Below are 16,811 nucleotides of genomic sequence, written 5' to 3'. Positions count from 1 at the left end.
GACAAGAATCATACACACAGAAACCAAGCTTTTCATTGATTTATCAAAAGCAGGTGAATTTACAAGAGGTATAGTATGAGCCGACTCGTTAGCATCTATATACATGCTCTTTTCCTTGTATGTAAAATTCTCCTTTTAGGGAACTTCATGCTCGCAATCATGCGGTTGAACCATGGTGCCGCTAGGATAACATCCTCATGTTGGAGAGGAGAGATGAAATTATTCTTTGTCGACATAGATTTGGACATGAATCCTCTATTTCCTAATCAAGGGAGTAACGGAGGCTTGTTGCCCCTTGAAATCTCGATCACTAGTCACAATATCTTCCATCTTGAAAGCTTGTATGCCCAATTTATTGGCCAACTCCTTTGATATGAAATTGTGAGTAGAGCCAGGGTCAAAAAGGATAAAGGGATCATGTTCCCTCACCTTTTCCCAAGCATAGGAAAGGGATGATCCTTTGCAATGAATATCCTCTTTTGGAGCTTCAACCATGGAAGCTCTAGGAGTCTCATTGCATTCATTTCTTTTGGGGCAAGAACAAAAACCATGTCCTTGGTCCCCACACTTGCAACATTTATGGTCCTTGCAAAAAGCCTCTAGCTTTTCGGGAGAGAGTTTATTTTTACCTTTTAAAACTCCTTTCTTCTTGGTCTTGTTGTTGTTGTTGTTGGGGTTACCTTGGGAAGAGTTTTGAGCATTGTTCTTCCCTTTTGATTCATTTCGTTCTTTGTTTTCCATGAGCTTAGCTTTTCTTTCATCCCCTTGTTGGAGATTGATGCACGAAGCAACCATAGTGTGGTGGATGACTTTGGTGATGGTCCTAGGACTTTGAGAGTTGACATACTCCACCATTTCTTCAGGTAGTCCCGCACAAAATTGTTTCTTTTTCTTGACAAATTCTATCTTTTGAAATCCGTTAAGCGATAGGGACATTGTTTTAATCATATATCGTAAACCAGTATAAATCAGATTGAACCCTTTGAATAGAGATTAAATATATCATTTACAACATTTTCTCTCTTCTTTTTCACATGAAATGTCCACATGAGTAAAGAGTTATGGCTAAAATATAGTTTGCTACCCATTGTACTTCGTTAATATTTTAGACCCGAGGCTCCTTAGAGAACCACTATATAAACTCACCAGATAATGGAACCCATTTAACCAAATAAAGACCTTGAATAAGCACACTGATAAATGTATCTAAAATACCGGTATCACTTTGTGAGTGCTAGTTATTAACCGTTCCTTGTACGGGTTTAACTTCGTGTTTAAGGGTGCTACCAAGGGGGAGTACCATATGGAACCATGAGTTGAATGAGTGGTTCATATATATTTTATGGTTATTGTTGTCAATGGTATTTTTCTTTGTAGACCGCTTATCATTTTATCAATTTTCTTCATTAATTCCTTATATCTAGGTGCAAGATACTAAGGTGTAGCTATTGGCCCCACTTGTGTAGGTAAAGCAATTGCAATCCTATCACCTTGATGAGGTCACCTAAAAAATATATACCAATGACATGAGTTCATTAGAGGCCCCTAGCAAAGGTATGCCATATTCAATTTGTGGTGTGGATGTAGTAGAAGTAGAGAGCATGTTGGTTGAATATTTGACCAAGCACGAGAAGTACAACGATGTGGAGCTATGTGAATCATATTCCAACTTGTTGTCTACAGAAAAGAAAAACCTATGGGGAGCCTAAGGGGTGGAGCATCAGATTCTTCTTAAGGAGGGGTGTAAGCCAAGGGCACACAAGCTACAAAGGTTGGGGGAGATTCAAAGGGAGTATTTGTGGCAGGAAATCAGCAAACTTCTTGAGATAATTATTATTTATCTAGTGCAAGAGTCTGAGTGGGTTTCTCCTATAGTCATAACTACAAAAAATAATGGGAAGTGGAGGGTGTATGTAGATTATAAGCCATTGAATGCCACTACAAAATGGAACCATTATCGCTTACCATTTTAGGATGAAATTTTGAATCAAAGTGTAAGGCAAGAAAGGTATTCTAGTAGCTTAAAGTCCATAAGGTTTCCAAAATTAGAAGTTGAACTACAACCTCTTGCACCCAAAGAGAAGATTAAGCTCAACTTTTGATGTCTCAAGCTGATGACTATGGGCTAAGCTGATGTAGCATGGCTAAATTGTCATGAAGATTATCCAAAGAGAGTGTCAATTTCCCTCATAGCCACCTTTGTTAGCACATAGACTTGTGCCCCACCATCAATATATGCCTGCACCTACATCCTCCTTTCAATCAAGACATCAACAATAGGAAGCACATCCATTGAATTCCCTACCCTTAGAGCCAAATTTTGAACTACATGCACATTACCTAAAACTCATGGGAGCCTTTGTGCTAACGTGGGTAGACCATTGCCTCCTCAACCTGGGATATAATGCTAGAAGTTGCCAATATGTATGTTAGCTTTCTTGTTTTGAACATCACTCATTAGATCATGCTACGGATGACCAATTCATGTTGGAAATCTGATTGCTTTATCTTGCGGCATCATCCCCTCTTACTAGTATCTGTTTGCTCTCTACCTTCGTACACCTTCTCCTTGCCCTTGTGAGATCTGGTCTCTCATTCATTATTTGCCTCCCTTTCTCCTTGTGCTCTTTTATTGGCTAAAACATGAACATCCTACATATCAACACCAGTGATATTAACTCTAGGGACTTCCTCATTGGCAAAGCCGGAGGTATTGGATTCTCTTCTACAGCTTTGACCATTGAATTGACCCTACCCTCTACTTCTACCAAAAAATGCGTACATACCTCCTCTTTTCCTGGGTGGATGCGGGAAATCTAGAGCATAATGGCCTTCTTCCTTGCAATTGTACACCGACCAAGAAACGACCTAGCTTTACCTCTACCAGACCCCTATCCATTACACTCAAATGAAGCTCTTGCATTTTCTCAGATAGATCTTGAATAGTATGTACCCAATGTTGAGGAACAATTGAAATGTCTTGATTTGCTTGGTTTTTGTGCCTCAAACTCTAGAGAGAACTCAGAGACATTGCTTCATATCTCAGCATGCCTTGCTCTATCTTCTTCTTGATATTTTTCTCTTTGCTCCTGCAATTGCAACCACACCTTTGTAATTATTTGAACTCTTGAAATCCACTTTTTCTCACACTTTAGGATTCAAATACTCCATGAAATTGTTCAATTTGAAATACTCTCCGTTGGCCAATTGCATAACGGTTTCCAATTTTGTCCAAAATTCCTCAAAATGATTAAGGAAAACACCAGAATCTTTACTTAGATCTTGCTTAAAATACTTCAATTTTGCATCCACGTTGATAGGTGGTGCCTCCTTGAGAAAATCTTGCAAGAAGCAGGCCCGCAAAGCCTGCCATGTCTGCCTTGGTTCAGCTTCTAAGGCATCAAACCATACCTTTGATTTTGCCACACATTAGCTGTGGAATTATCTGCATCTTATTGTCTTCCTTTTAGCATACACAATGATAGCATATATATAGCTTGAAATTGGCCGTCCCCTCTTCTAGCTTCTCCTCGTTGGTGAAGATTAGTTTGTAGCTTATTGACACCATCACTTCTTGTAAAAAAACCCACTTCTTCTCACCAATTGATGAAAAATGAGATGCTCCTCAGTGGGGGGCACCAGAATATGGAAAGGGGGAACTGGGAATACACCCAACACACACCAATGATGGCTCCTTATAGCTCAAGGCACTCACAACACCCCAATCCATTCAAAAACTCACCTGAAATAACACACTTCTTGAGAAGCACATCCTCAATTATGCACCAACCAATGCACACGACCTTAAGATGATCAAAATCCGCACACAACCCTTTATGCTTCAATCTTACACCCCTACTGCACACAAAACCTTGCTCTTGCACTCTTTGCACACCATAAATGGTTTGTGGATCACACACACACACACACACTAACATCGACACACATAGAGAAAGGGAAGAGAAAGGGGGGGTGGGGGGGGGGGGGGGGGGGGGAAGAGATAGCACAAAGAGAAGCTATGGAGATTTTAAATTATTCAAAAAATAAAATACAATCCCTTCCTCACAAGAAAAAGGCCTAAAGTGTGAACCCACCCTAGTCCAGCATCAACAAATCTTCACCTCCATCCATAGTCAACACCAGAGAGTGTCGTTGATTGGTTGATGCTATCGGTGGATGCACCACCACATTTGGCAGCGTACCCTCCATGGAGCACCAGTGGACGCTCACATAGTTCAACATGAGGGGTTTCTTAATTCAAAATTTTTGGGTAAATTTACATAAATATATTTAAATAAGGGTTTTTTTTTTGAGAAAAAGATCCTTCTATTAGTTAATGAAAACTACCCATAGGGCTACATCCACCTCTGCAAGAGAGGGCTACAATAAGCATGGTGGGGAGACTCTCCCAATGAAAAAACAACATATGTACAATGGGGCTAAATCAAGAGATGGGAGGAGGGAAAATCCACACAGGTGGACAGTAGTGCCATCTGAGCACCCCCAGGAGCATGGAGTAGAATGGCCCAGGGCGCCAGAGTCGAAGGAAAGCCTCGCGGCGTTCCCGCATGCGGTCGGAGCTGCCCTGTAGTCCCTCAAGCTGTCCTCTGAGAGTATGGATCAGCTCTAGCCAAAAGTCACGAACAGTCTCTGCTAGTGGTACAAGGCGAGCCTCAAAGATGCGGAAACAACGGGCCCGCCAGATGAACCAGAGAGCTAGGCCGCTGCTGAGCTCCCAACACTCCGCTCTCTCACTGCTCCACTCCTGTGGAGTAAGGTCTGTAGCAGGCTGGAGTGTAGGTCGACCCCCCTGTATCACTATCATCCTGCTGGTGGAAGATAGCTCAAACTGAAGTGCCGGGCCCGTGAGGGTGGACCAAGCCGCTGCCCCCCAAGTGTACTGTCGAGCCGTGGAGAGGGCAGGCATCAGCCGAAGAACTCGTAGCCACACCTGCTGGGCCGAGGGACAGTCCCAAAGACAGTGACGCTGACTCTCCACCAACTGGTCACAGGTTGTACATGCGGCCGAGAGACCACTATGTACAAGCCAGCTCCCTACTGCTGTGGCTCTGTGTGCAACCAACCACTGGAACAAGGTGACGCGCCTCGGCTGTCTGGAGTCCCACAGCCTCTGCCAAAAAACTGCCAAGAACTCAACTGTGAGACCCTCTTCCTGCCAATGACGTGCTGCAGCGAGGCGGGCCTCACTCTGTGCTGCAAGTATATGACGTCCAAGCCGAACAGTGTACTGAAAGAAAGGGACTCCTGGGCGGTCTGCAGAAGAGAATGGGTCCCTCCATAGCCACTCACCAGGACTGTACTCGTGCCAGTGGACACCACTCCCAAGCCCATAGCCTCCAGTGACCTGTCTCAAGAGCTGCTGGGTCAGGGTCTATGACGCAAGTCCTCCCACAGATGCCCACAACTCGGATCCTCTGGAAACAACACTCTGCTACCTGCAGGGCCTCTACTGCAACTCTCTGTAGTCATCCCCCACCCTGAAGCTCGAAGAACAGGGCTGGGACAGTCTCTGAGCAAGGCCTGATTGAAATGAGAACCTCCAGTCGTGTGAAGGCTCCCATCCACCGGGGTGCTACTGGCTCGAGAGGCGTGAGCCAATCAGCAAGAACTGACTCTGAGATGTCCTGACACATGCTCTGAACCCCTCTCATGCCCTGTAGCTGGACAACCTGCACCTCCTCTGACAAACCTGTGAACTCTAGCCAGTCACCTAGAGAGTGCGCTGGACCTGCTGCCATGGGACCCTAAGAAACATGAGGCCTACTCCCAACCAAGTGGCCTCACTGAGTGCTAACCATGGGGTTCCAGACGAGGGGCTGCCGTAGGCGCTCCTCCGTGCACATCGACTGTCTCTGCTCTAGGCCACGCCGTAATAGCTCCCAAGAACGAAGCAGACTCACAGCGAATCAGTCCTCCAGTCTCCTGCTCAAACCAACTCGACGCAACTCTGTAAAGATCCATCTGGTCGAAGGTTGCCAAGGGCCTCCTGACTGAGGCACCCTGGCACGAAGCCTCTGCAACAAGAACTCCTTCCAGGGCTCCTCGCCTGGAAGAAGTCCTCTGACGACGAACTTCCCAAGAAGGGCTCTGCTCTACTGTGCTGGATCAATGATCCCAAGCCCTCCCTGAGAACAAGGAAGTGTGATGACCGACCAAGCCACCTTGGCTCGGGCAATCTGAGTGTCGCGACCTGACCAAAGGAAGTTTCTGATCAGCCTCTGTACTTGGCTGATGCAAGAACTCGAGAAGATCCAGCAAGAAGTGATGTACCACATAGTCGCCAACAACACCTGGTTGGCAACTACTACTCTACCAGCCAGCGAAAGTCGGGCTGAGCTCCAATGTAACAGCTTTCTCCTGATGGACAAGAGAAGAGGAGCAATCTGCTGCTCGGGGGACAAATCCAAACCAACCTGACAACCCAAGTACCGAACTCCAGTCCCTGGAGGAATCCACCTGAAACCCTCTCCTGGCATCCAATCTGGCACAGGAGCACTACCAACCGAGAAAGCCACTGTCTTTCTCCAGTTGATCAGTGCGCCCGATGCACAGCAGAAGGTCTCCAGAGCCTGCCCACATCTGTGTAAATTGGCCTCCTGGCCCTCTAAGTACAAGGCTGAGTGTCGGCAAACTCAGCGTCCAGAATCTCATCTCCCTGTAGAGGGAGTGCTAAGCCCCTCAAACCAACCTGCTGTGACACCAAAAATCTGCTCATCGCCTCCGCATAGAACAGAAAGAGAAAGGGGACAAGAGGACAACCCTGTCTGACCGATCGTGTGAGCATGAAGCTCTCACCTCTACCTCCTGCCAAAAGCACCTGACTGTGAGCCTGTCTGTACAAAGCTGACACCCCTCTGATCCAAGCCTCTGAGAAGCCCATCCTGCGTAGCGTGCCCTCTAGAAAGTCCCAATCGACTCTGTCGTATGCCTTCTCAAAATCGAGAAGAAGAATCACAAGGTCCTCCCCACGGAGCCGTGCAAGGGCAGAAGCCTCCCAAAAAGTGAAGATGTTGTCAAGGATACTGCGTTCCTTGACAAAACCTGTCTGAGTCCCATGTATAAGGCTCTCCAAAAGTGGCTGAATCCTCAAACTCAGAGCCTTGGCAAGAATTTTGTAGGCTGAGTTGAGAATGGTGATGGGGCGCCACTGTCGAATCTCATCCAAGGAGCCACCCTCCTTTGGAATGAGGTAAATCAGGCCCTCACTCATGCTATCCGGCATCACTCCTGTTTGCAGAATGTACTGAAAGGCACTACAAAGATCTGGGCCAAGCAGGTCCCAGTACTCAAAGAATAAGCTGGGAGTCAGTCCATCCTCACGTGGACAGCTACCACGAGGGAGGGCCCTAAGAGCCGTGTGCAGCTCCTCAAGCTGAAGAGGTAACTCAAACCTCTGCCGCATCTCCTTAGTCACAAGACAGGGCATCTGTGCCCAAACCTGCTCCCTGCATGCATCCTGTCTCTCTGACTCGGGCTCAGCCGACAGTAGCTCACGGTAAAAGTCAGTAGCGACTGCACGCATATCCTCAGGCTCACAAACAACTGACCCATTGGGTCTCCTCAACTGATTGACCTTGGCATGCGAGCGCCGAGGTCCCACTGTCTCAAAAAAACCACCTGTCACCCTGTCACCCACCTGAGTCCACTGAGATGCCTGTCGATGAAAGGTAAACTCATGGCGCCTCTCCTCTGTGCAAGCAAGCTTCTGTCGAGCCTGCTGTAACTGCTCCTCCAACCATGGACTGTCTGGATGCTGCTCTTGCATCCTCTGTAGTGAAGCAATGCCTCGTCTGAGACGCTGCTCCTCCTCTCTCGCTGCAGCCCGTCGAGCCAGAGACTCCTGGAGAAAGAAGTGGCTAAGCTGAGCTAGGCCTGAGGCCACTCTGTCTGCAGGTGGAGCATGGCTGTCCATGCCCTCTGTCCATGCCCTCTGTCCATAGAGCCTCGACCCTCTCTCTGAGTGCTGAGTCCAACAAGACCCGCTCTGGGATGCGAAGCATCGTGCTCCCACTCCTCTGCCTATCTGCCACTGTGAGAATCACTGGTGCATGGTCCGAGAAGGATGTCCCTGCCAGGATGCCCACTGATCCCCCCAAGTCACTGAAGTGGTCACTAGTGTAGAAGAGATCTATGCGCGATAGATTCACTCCTCCCACTCTGCGGTCCGATCTAGAGAAGGCAAGACTCTCTGGAGGCCTCACAAAGCCAGAATGCTGCCATGTATCCGAGACCCTCAGCGTCATACAAAACCTCTCCCAAGCTGCTAACTCGACTCCATGCACAGTAGCATGGCTGCCTCCGATCCTGTCAGAAGGGTCCTCCAACATGTTGAAGTCCCCTCCTACACACCACTGGTCAACCTGTGGCAAAGACTCAACAATCTGTGACCAAAACTCTGCAGGAGCACTCGCCACATTGGGCGCATAGATGTTCAGGAAACCCACAAGGCTACCCTGAACCTACATAGTAATCCACTGAGCCCTGCCTGGTACAATAATCCCTCTGCCCACAATGGCCTGCTGTAGTGAGTCCGCAATAGTCATACATACCCCACCCTGGATGCCTCTAGGTCCAAAAGCAGCTGACCAAAAGGTATCATAGCGTCCACGCAAGATCTGACCACATCGCCGAATGCGGCTCTCAGACAAATGGTGCTCCTGAAGCATAAGGAGATCAATCTCTCCTCCCACAAGGCAACGCTGAAGCTCCTGACGCAATCGGCCTCGCTGTCGCTGAATCTGGGGCCCACCTAGTCCCTGCACGTTCCACGAGACGATCCTCATGGGGAGCGAGAGAGAACAGATGCTGCCGCAGCAGCAAGACGATCTATCTTCGAAGCAGGCTTGGATGGGGAGTAATCCGCATCCAAGCGTCCTCTAGATAGGCGAGACTGCAGTGAGTGCCTGGTCCAAGCCCAAGCAGAGCGAGCCGTGCGTAAAGCAACCTCTTCTGTCCAGGAGTCCTCATGAATGAATACATAGCAAGGCAAACACTGCGTATCAGCAAAAAAGTACACCACAATGTGTCTACATCCTGCTGAGTCTGGGGGTGTCACCGCAAACTTGGCCAGTGGCCACAACGTCTGCAGCAAATCTGTAACGCCAAGTTCTCCCATGTGGTGAGAGAACTCGAGAACCTGTGTATGCAACCATCCCACCACTGAGTCGAGGGACCACTCTGTCTCAGTCCTGCCAGAGAGGGGGAAGGAGAAACCAACTGCTGAGTCCAAGGCCTCTGTCCCCCTAGCGGCGAGGAACAAAGCGTGGACTCTGAAGCAGGCTGCCTCGTGGTCTGCTGTGGATTCGCCAAGAAAACGAGTAAACCCGTAATCGAAGAAATCCCAGCGGCGTCGGAGGTCAATGCTCATCAAACCATGCGGGATAGCTGCAAGAGAAGATGTCTGAATCTGCAGAGGGGGCCGCATGAAGGGCTGACCCTCTCTCGCTAGGCGACTCGTGGCAAAGGCGCTGCCAAGAGATCTCCTAGCCGCTGGCGAGGGTCCAGTCTCCTGAGCCGACTGAGGTACTGAAGCAGGAGGAGGGGGAGAAGGGGCTGGGGGGGGCGGGGGAGAGGAGAAGCGGGGTGGGGCGGCAGAGACATGGGGGGGGCGAGGTGGGGGGTGAGCGGTAGCAGAGGGCGGGGGAGGGCATGAGGAGGAGGAGGGGAGATCGGAAGGCGGAGCGGCTGGCGAGGGTGAAGCGGAGGTGGAGGCTGGCGAAGGAGGCTCCTCCTGCTCAAGAGGCCCAAAGCGGTTCCCCGTGGGAACCCATTGCTGCTGAGTAGGCACCTAGGGGCCACTCTGAGTGCCAGGCTGTCGCTGTGGCCCCTGGCGTCGACGGCCACGGGCCTGTTGCCACCCCTCCTCCGCTGGAGCCCCAGGCTCGGAGGGTGGCGCTGAATCTGTGCTCTGTGTCGCTGGCTGTGGCTGCGGCCCAGCCTTGGCAGGTTGGGGCTGAGGCTGGGGTGCGGGTCGTGGTCTCCTCCGTGGACAGGCCTTCGCTAGGTGGCCCATCTGTCTGCAAATGAAGCACTGGTTCGGGAGACCCGAGTACTCCACACTCTGTCGAAACCAACCCCCACTCACCCGAGGTAGAAGGATGACCTTCGGGAGCGTGTGGGTATCTCTGACCAAAACTCGAACTGAAGGGATGCCAGCCGCCTTGGCAGCTACTGATGCTGCCATACGAGGTGTCTCCAGGACTGTCCCGATGGCGGAGCCAATCCTGGAGAGAAGTGGAAGGTACTCCCTCTGTAAACCCGGAAAGCAGACTGAGATGGGGATGTCTGCCTCCGCTACTAGCACATCCGAAGTCGGGTCAAAACCATGTCGCCACTGTCGAAAGTGGGCGCGTGATGCTCGGATGGCTAGTGGACTCATAGCAATGACCTTGGAGGCCATCTCGGAAGTCTCGAACTCAATCTGGTAGTACCCCCGTCCGAGAATCTGGACATCCAAGATCTTGCCCACCTCTGCGAGAAGGCGGGCCTGGAGAAGGTCTCGCAGCTCTCCTCTGCTAGGTCGAGTGCCGAAAACCTTGCAGATGACTGAAGTCGCCTGCAAGCGCTCTACCACTGCGGCAAGGCTCGCTTGCTCTGTCGGTGAAAGAGCAAGTCGAATGGTGGGCTCAGTGGGGTCGGGCGAGGGGGCTTCAGGCGAGTCCCTCTGTGGCGAAGCTGGAGCCTCCATCTGTGTCTACTGCTGTGGCGTAAGAAGAGGACGACGGGAGGATGCCGCAGAAGGGCGCGGAAACACTGCTCCAAGGAGTTGGAACAGATGCCGAGAGTACCAAAACTGCAGGGAGCAACCAGGGCGGGGGGCCCAAACTGATGGGTGAACAGGCCGAGACGGGGGGGGGGGGGGGGGGGGATAAAGCGGGTTTGGGCTAAGGGATGAGGGCGTGAGGCGGCAGCATGGGATGAGGCTGAGGGTGGGTGGCGGCAGCAGGGGGCTGAGGGCGGGCAGAAAGGCTGGAACAGGACAGCGCGAGGGGGGGGGGCAGCGGGGGCAGAGGGCAGGCGGGAGGGACAGCAGGCGGGGGGCAGCGGGGGCTGAGGGCAGCATGAGGAGGACAACGGGCAGCACGTGAGGGAGGGAGGGAGGGGAGGGGGGGGGGGGGGGGGGGGGGGGGGGGGGGGGGGAGGAGGCGATGGCGATGGCGTAGTGGGAGAGTACAGCAGCAGCGAGCTCGTCAGTTCGCCATTGTTGCCAGCAATCCAGATTAATTAAATAAGGGCTTTTTATTGCACTTTGGTAAAAAACTCGTAAGTTCATAAGGAAAGAGGGGTTGTTTTATTAGTTCAAGATTCACAGATAAGGGGTTTTAAAAATACCCTTTGAACTCACGTTGTATAGATGGTTTACATATAGTGAACCCCTGAGAGGGGTGGCGCCTCTAGCACCGCGTGCAATGGCGTTGATTGGTGGTTTTGCCCGACACAGGCGGAAGTGGCCAATGGTCGTTGGCAGCGATCGGGTGGTGGCATGATGGTTGGATGGTCGTTAGCAGCTTGCTACTGTGGCATGGCAGCGCCCATTAAGGGTATGGTTCCCATGGCCAAAGGACGCCCATTAGGCAAGGGAAAGCCCACCACTAGTGACATTGCTAGTGGAGGCATGAGTTTATGGCCCTGGGTACTCATGTGAGGAAGGGGTTGTAGAGAAGTGGCAAAAGGAGATCCCCAAAGGGCACATGTGGTGGATAGTCAAAGGTGACTCCAAAAAGGGGACGAGTCCCATGCAAGAGATGAGAGAGAGGGAATTCAAAGGCTTCATGGTGAGCAAAGGGCAGTCAAAGGGCCAACCGGACCAAGTGGGAAAGCTAAGGGCCATTCAAAGAGAGCAGACAAGCAAGTCCAAGAGGCAGTCTAGGTAAAGACAAGGGGTAAGCTCCAAGGTGAAAAGAGGAGAGTAAAATAAAATAAAAATAAAAAAATGCAAAGGGGCACTAGCGATGTCACTAGTGCACGTCCCCTCAAAGAGAACAAGAGAGAGAAAATGAAAGAAGAGTAGTTGCCTTCCAAAGTTGCTAAAAATGCATGCAAGGTGCACCAATTAGTGGCCGATTTCCAAAATGGAAGAGGAGCCTCCCCTATAGGCCATTTTTGTATCATGTTTGAAGGCTTTTTGCCAATAGGCTTTTTTCCACGAGGCTTTTTGGGAGCCTGCAGAGTGCCATAGAGTGTGTGGGGTGGGCTACTTATATAGAGATGTGTTCCTGCAAATCCCTGATTGTGTGTTTTCTTGCCTGACGACCATGTGGGTGTGCTGTTTGTTGCTGTCAAGTTGTATATGGTGTTTATGAGCAGTGGTGAAGCTTCCATGGTGTTTCTTTCACGTTGTTTCTACCTTGGACCCTTATCTACTTCTTTTGCTTGTGTGTGCGGTGCTGGTGCGGATTTGTGTGCCCCTTCGGGCCCCTCCTTTGTGTGAAAAATGGAAGTGAGAGTGAGGTTTTGTGCGCGACAGCGGTGTGTGGTTTGAAGCTAGCAGTGAAGTGCATGGCTAGCTGTGGTTAGTGCATTTGTGTGTCGATGTGTGTGCGGGAAATGGCTTTCCGGCATGTGTTGAGAGTTTTGAAGGTGAACTTTAGCGGATTGGGGTGCTGTGTATGCCTTGGGTTATAGAGGGGCAGCCTTTTTATGTACCGGGTGTGTTCCCCTTTCCCCTCACTATCGCCTGCCAAGACCCTCTCTCTGATGAAGTGGTAGTGCACCTCAATGTGATTTGTCCTGGCATGAAACATTGGGTTTTTGTTCTTGTATCCAAATGGTGAAGTAGCAATCCCAGCCATGCTACTTCACATGCCACCATTGCAACACCCCTTTATACCTTTGTACTCAAAATAGAAACCGTAGGTTGCTTATTTCTTCTCCATGTGATAGCAACAATCCCAAGTGAAATTTAAAGCCCGATGGTAGACCTATGATTGTATGTACAACCAACCCAATCCATAGCTATGTAGCCATGGAGCTGCAACTCGACATCAGCTCTATAAAAGAATGCATAATCCAAAGTAGCACTGACATAGTGCAAAGTGTGTGTCATTGTATCCAAGTGTGGTTTCTTGGGAGACTACACTGAAAGTAACTCACCAATTCAACTGTGTAGCTCAAGTCTGGACGTGAGATATTCAAGTATATCAAACTGCCCACAATCTTCTTGTACATGGTAGCATTTTCAATCACTTGACTTTCATCATTCCCAACTTCAAATATTGATCTAAGAGCATTGCAATTGTCTTACAATCAATCATACCATATTTTTTCAACATATCCAAAGCATATTGATATTGCCTTTTCAACATCCATACACCCTCTTGTGTGTGATAATTTCAATGCCCCAGAAATACGGCAAGTATCTCAAGTATTTCATCTCAAACTCCTACATAAGTAGAGCCTATACGCCTTCTACTTTAGCCACATTATCATTTCCAACAATCAAATCATCCACATAAATCCATATCACCACAATTCTTGCATCATCTTTGGCACCAGACATCTCAAAGCCCAATGAAATGAAGAATGTCACAATCCTCTCATACCAAGGTCTAGGTGCATGCTTCAACCCATACAATGCTTTCTTTAACCTTGCATACTAGGTCACCTCATAATTTCATAATCTTGTGGCCGCTCCATATACACAACTTCCTCCAAGTCTCCATTCAAAAATCTATTCTTCAACACCCATTTGAACGTGGAAACCACTGCAATAAGCAAAACAAACGGTGGCCATCTTGGCTACAAGGCTGAATGTGTCCTCATAATCAATCCCATAAGTGTGTGCATAACCTTGGGCTACAAACCTAGCCTCGTACCTGCTCACACTGCCATCAACATTATAATTTATTTTGTAAACCCACTTACATCCAATTGCCTTTTTACCTTTAGTAAAGGCACCAATTTACATGTTTCATTTTCATCAAGTGCAGCCATATCTTCATCCATATCTTGCCACCATTTTCATCTTTGACAACATCTTTATCATGGTCATAATGTACACACTTGTAGCAACAGCCTCATATCCCAATAAAAATGAGACATGTTCTTCTCATTCATCAATGCTCTAAAAACCTATGCAATGTGCATGTTCTACCACTCAGTAACACATTTTACTATGGAGTATACCTGCATGAAAATTTCTCTATATTCCATGCTTTTAACCATTGGTCACTGGAGAAGTATTCACCCCCTCCATCTAACCTCAGAAAATTTACATGTTTCCTAGTATATTTTCAAACCATAAATTCTAAATTCTAAAAGTGCATAAACACCTCACTTTTTTGCTTCATGGAATAGATCCAGACCTTCCTTGTATGATCATCAATGAAACTCACATAGTATGTGCATCCACCCATAGATGCACTCTTTGTCGGACCCCATACATTTGTATGCACTAACTCCAATGCATTCATGCTTATCATGAAGAAAGTATTCTTTTTATTTCTTTCTAAAATGACAAGATTCACAAACTTTCTGCATTTCAACAACTTTGAATGCTGGAAAACCTGTAACCATCTCTTTAGTTTGCATCATTTTTAGCCTCTCCAAATTCACATGACCAATACGTTTGTGCCAAATCTCAATGTCTGGAAGAAGACTTGCACCTCGTGCAAACATGGCAGCATTCACCTCAGGCACATTTACATCCAAAGTAAACATTTGTTCCACTTTTCTTTCTTTGCGCAACCAGCCTTCCATTCTTTGAAATGTGAGCAGCAAGAATGTTGCCAATGTCAAGCTACAACAAGAGAAAACCAATTTTGTGTTGCAATGAGCCAAAGACAATAAATGTAGACAAAATAGTGCATGTCACACAGCCATGCCATACAAACATATGGTGGAGAGTTGGCACTGTGTCTCCCTAGAAATTTATAAAAACAAAATCGGTGCCTTACCCCTTAGACTTGTTATGTCCACTAAGTTGATGGATAGGAATGGAGGTTTGAAACCAGATTACAAACCTTCGAACTATCTTGATGTGAAGATGTGTTTGTATTTGATGTACATATAGAGTTTTCAAGTTGTGTATGTCCTGGAGGTCAAATCTTAAGGGCTAGATATTGCAATACAGTGAGAGCAGATTCATTAATCTTTAAATTCAAATTACAAATTGTTTTGTTGAACTTGGCTTGAACATTCATCACTTCCATTGACTGATTTCTAAGCTTTATGGAGATGGTAGAGAGAGAGAGAGAGCGAGAGAGAGAGAGAGAGGAGAGCCCGATAGTAAGGACACATCAAACCAATCCAAGTTGCGAGTCAATTACAAATGGCACATGCCATTGGCAAAATGAACCTCAACCTTCAACTCCAAAACCATGCTGCTCCATATTTTGAAGTGCTATCTATTTTTTATGTCTCTTATTGCACCTTGCTAGTATTCCAGATGAAACCCACTTACCCAATGTAATCCATGAGAAGAACAACTTCATGCCACATTTTGAGTAACCAACTATGCTAACGTGGCAACAGCATATAAGTTATTCTGCTGGCACATAGCTACGTTCACAACACCGAAAGTTGTTGAGAAATTCAATAGTACTTGCTAGCACTAAAAAATACATGTATAGCTACAGTAGTACAACCAGTGCCTTAATCTTGTATGGGATGCACCAAGTTTGAGAATTGGTTTTTAGATGTGGTTGGAGGCCTCATTTACCTTGCAACTCCATTTTGAATCGCTAGAGTTGCACCCTAAGGTGCTCCCCTGCCTATGTTTATGTGCCTAGATATGCTTTTATTCCTGCAATTGGCTTTTGCATTGCTTGCTTTGCACCTTGATTCCCTCGACTACTTTTTCCTTTCCTACACTTACCTGCTTATTGTGTTGCACGCTCTTGCATACTTTTTTCCCTCCGTACTCAAAGGTGCATGGTGGTGTTTGTAGTCACATTGACCTCCGACATAACAACCCACTTGTTAACTTGTCAAAAATTTGGATGAGAATCAATGGCATGATTGGCATAAGACCAATGAGGCCTCATGAGGAACACTACGAAATCTTGAAAGTTTGATTATGGACATAATGAAACTCCAAAAGACTCATTAAAGGTAGCCATGCTACTGGCTAAGGACTGTGCTTACTAAACAACCTAAATACAAGATGTGCAATATATTTGTAAGAATGAAACTCCTCAAATATTGGAGACATTGCAAAATGAGAATCAACAATATTCCCGTCATAAGAAAATCTATGATCACCTCCCTAAGAATGTCATCTCAATGCACACCACAGGTGGTTGTTGATCAACAGTATAAGTAGGGAAACCCTAATCTTTCACATTGGTCCAGACCTCCTCCATGTTGTAAACATTGTGTAATTTAAAAGAACGACTATTTGAACATTTTGCGACATGTCAACATGCATACTTTTTCACGATATGAATCCATTGGTCTCACTTTTGCCACACTGCTATACCCCAGTCCTAATCAGTTAAGGGCTGATTTAGAGGTTTCTTTAATGAATAAATGACCATCAACCTCAACTCTTGCACTCTATACAGAGGAGGAACTACTACAAGCACTCCTATCGACCAAGTAATTGCAATCTTTGCCTCTGTATATGATATAGGAGTAGCATCTAAGCCTACACTTGTATCATTCATCTTCATACCAATTTAAGCATTCAACACAATGCACATATACTCAAAGATTAGTTCCAAGGATTATTAACCATGCCAAGAACATCCTTCGATGCACATACAAATTTGCAGAATCCAAAAGAAGAAACCCATATTGTCTTGAAAGAGACCAAGGAAGAGATTACCTTGGGAAAGACCCATATGTTGGCT

This window comes from Adiantum capillus-veneris, chromosome 29 (genome assembly GCF_014529385.1).
Source record: "Adiantum capillus-veneris isolate H3 chromosome 29, ASM1452938v2, whole genome shotgun sequence".
Taxonomy (NCBI): domain Eukaryota; kingdom Viridiplantae; phylum Streptophyta; class Polypodiopsida; order Polypodiales; family Pteridaceae; genus Adiantum; species Adiantum capillus-veneris.
This window is presented reverse-complemented; position numbering follows the sequence as displayed.